This window comes from Gobio gobio, assembly GCF_949357685.1.
Source record: "Gobio gobio genome assembly, chromosome: 2".
Taxonomy (NCBI): Eukaryota; Metazoa; Chordata; class Actinopteri; order Cypriniformes; family Gobionidae; genus Gobio; species Gobio gobio.
The window spans coordinates 70,320,255-70,323,846 of NC_137098.1; positions in this window are offsets into that span (position 1 = coordinate 70,320,255).

Below are 3,592 nucleotides of genomic sequence, written 5' to 3' on the forward strand. Positions count from 1 at the left end.
GTTGTTTGTTTAGAGCAATCACAAAGGCTGTTCTCACAGCTGGTTCGGTGCGCTAGGTGGAGAGCGCTGAAAAGCCGTTCTTACGGCTGGTAAGAGAGCACCTTTGTGTGAGAGAGCGCGCACGTCAGGCTGCACCCACCCCCTGACTGTGTCGCTGCGACCCCGCCCCCTGCGTGCTTCAGCACCAAGGAGAGCGTCCTTCTGAAAGAGCAAACACAGATAGAGCTTGCGTCTTTTTCAAGATGACATTCTATCTTTGTGTTTCTGGATGCGGTGGTTACCTGTCACCAAGGGATGGTCACCAGCGCTGTATCTTGTGTTTGGGCGTTCAGCACGCTGACGCAGCGCTGGTGGATGACTCATGTTCTCACTGCGGGAACATGACCATCTCGGAGTTGCGGTCTAGACTCCATCTCGCAAGGGGTGGAGTCCCCGTGCCTCTGCCTCGATCTAACCCTCCACAGAGGGTTACTTCAGGCAGTAGCACGGGTGATTTGAGGGTTACGGTGAGCGCGCTTCCCCCAGGGAACCAACCCCCGGGGAACCCTCATCCCTCACGCACTCCGCAGCCAGTAGAGCTGCCGTTGGAACGTGGTGGGATTTTAGTTCCACTTGGTCAGAACTGTTTCAAAAGAAGTTATCTGCATGATGCCTGCTGCCTTTTGGCTCAGTGATGTTGAATTTAAGATTATACAACAGTTTCAGGTTATGTTTTAGTGTTGGTAACATGTCCCACATTGTCCCACACAAACTTAGTAATCATCCCACATTTGGTTTGTTTGATGGTGGTCACCCTAGTTGTTCGTGATTTTGATCTTGTCTTGCATCTCGCAGGTATGGGCTCGTGGCAGGTGCCTTTGGATTCGAACACCTCTACCACAATAAGATCCTCGTTTGTCCCGTCTACCTCGTAGCCATGTTTGGACCAGTTGGTGTTTGAATGTCTTCTTTCTTATTTAATTTTATTACGTTTCCCCTAGAACTATGTAATAAATATATATCTTTGCAACCTTATTTATGTTGTGATCGCCCTTTTTGTTGCAGTTACGAGCAAAATACTTTATTTATACATACAATATATGCTATACTGTATTTGTACTTTGTTACATTCCACAACTGGAGACTAGTGGAAAGACTTGCATACACACTTACTTCTTGCTTTCACGTTTGATTTACTTTTAAAATGCTAAAAACAAAAGAATTGTTTATGAATGATCTTCTTGCAGAACGATACAAAAGAGAGCACGACAGACAGCGCCGGAAGGAGGAGAAGAAAGCAAAAAGGACATTCAAAACCATACGAAAGGACAAGTTCTCCCAGTGGAGAACTGACCAAGGGCCTCATTTATAAAACTTTGCGTAGGATTTGCGTCAGAAGTGGCGTACGGATGAAACATAGGACGTGCGTACGTACAGAAATATTCAGATTTATAAAACCGTGCGCACGCACATCCTACGCAGTTTTCCCTTAATAAATCACAATCAATTCTAAATGTAGTGCAGCTTTTGCGGCTTCATTTCACGCCCATAGTTGCCCATAAATAGTCTGTGAAACGCCCACAAGTTAATATTCATCGATTGCGAAATCATGGCAAACACTGAGAGGAAATAAAAAAAACTTAACTTCACTCAATGTGAAGTAGAAGTTATCGTTGACGAGGTGGAAAAGAGGAGAAAAATGTTGTTTGGAGGGCACAGTGTGGGCATTACTAATGCCAAAAAGGCACTTGAGTGGCAAAAGGCTGCAGACGCCGTAAATGCTGTAAAAAGTCGGAACCGGCTCATAAGCCACTCGTCCTCGTTTGCCAGCAAGTCTTCTTGCTGTCTGAAGATGCGTTCACTCCGACTCCTTCCATTTGCGTTCACATCTTCTAAGAGCGCAAGATCAGCCATTGTGCGTCATTACGCATTTTATTTCCATCCATTTAATTGCATCTGACAAGCTACAGATGTCGGTTTATAATCTACGTGGAAATGGGAAATAGTTCATTTCTTGCAGTTTTCTGAATGGTTGAGACATACGTTATTTTATCAAAATTAAAACAAACTAAAGGCATATGCATGAATACCATGATCTATCTATCTGTCTGTCTGTCTGTCTGTCTATCTAATTGCATCTATATCTGCTCCGCCAGACGGACACATTGGCGAGATTATCAGTTTTGTTCATTATTTCGTTCTGGTTTACCATATTATTTAAGAGGATGAATTGCATAACATATTTCACTTTTCTTTTTGCAAATATGTGTTAATTTGCATTTCTGTTTGATTTAGTGTGTTTTACACTGCAGATCGATCAAACGGCTGTTAATTGTAAGACTTGCTTTGTGAAGTCTTCATGTTATTTATGAGAGGCAGTATTGCCATTTCTTTTACACAAAGGTCTTCCATGTCCTGACGGTGTCGCCATTTCTCATTTCACCTGTTTTTGTGCGTGCGCCTGGGTCAGAGCTTGTGTGAAGGACCGCATATTTTCCCGTCAAGTTTGCTTTTTATAAATACCAATTATTGCGTAGAGAGCGCCGTACGCAACGTTTATAAATGAGGCCCCAAGAAAGGAAAGCAAATAATTAGGCTAATCAGACAAATAGAGAAATCAAATAAACAATTGATGGATGACATTAAGGGTCTCATGTTGGAAAGTTAATTTTAATGCCCCAATTGTAAAATGTTTAAGTTACAAGAGAAGTTTGGATCACTAGATACCTAAGACCATCCAAACTTGCCTTGTAAACAGCTATGTGTGTTTTTATGCTATTCTATCTTAGATGGGGATAATATAATCTCCTCTTATTTAGAAGTGTGCCTATATTCTACATGAGTTTAACAAGTCTTATATTTCCGTTACAAATGTGTTATGTGTAGATGGGACCTCTTTGAGTTGAAGGTGTTGTAAAGGTAATGTAAAAGGGAAGTTCAACTTGACTGTCAACCATATATCACTAGAGTGTGGTTTTGACAGAAGCCCCTTGACCGTTAGACAACCTTACACTTATGTGTGCTAGATGTAATATTTGTTAAAACCCTGGACAAACATAAAACTTGCGCTTAAAGTCCAAAGGGTTTTTCAGCTAACCATATAAGGGACTGTGTTATGATGATATTGTCGGCCTCTGAGGAACCGCCCCCGGGGAAGTGTGCAGGATAAGGATAGAGCACACGGGGGCTCGTGGCTTTACTTCGGGTGAAGATAACACGCTGTTATTTTATTCTTGCATGTATTTTTCTTTTGAATTATTGGACTTCTCATTATTCTTCTATTAAACTTCTTTTTAAAATGGCACCAAAATTGTGTATTTAGAGACCACTGTATGTGGGTATGGGAAGCTTTTCAATTTGGGTAGGCCAAACCCAGGCGGAAATCCCCAAAATGGTCCTTTATACCTTAAAATAATAAATATTATAATAATAATTTGAAAAAAAGTTAATCTAAAAATGGTTTATTTAAGAAGTTGTATCTTTAAATGTTTATTAAAGCACACTTCTGAGTCATTTGGTAGAGTTACTAACAACTGAAGGGTCTGTTTTAAAAAAAGAAAAAAGAAAGAAACATTTGTCCCAACTAAATAAAAAATGCAAAGAAATGATTTTT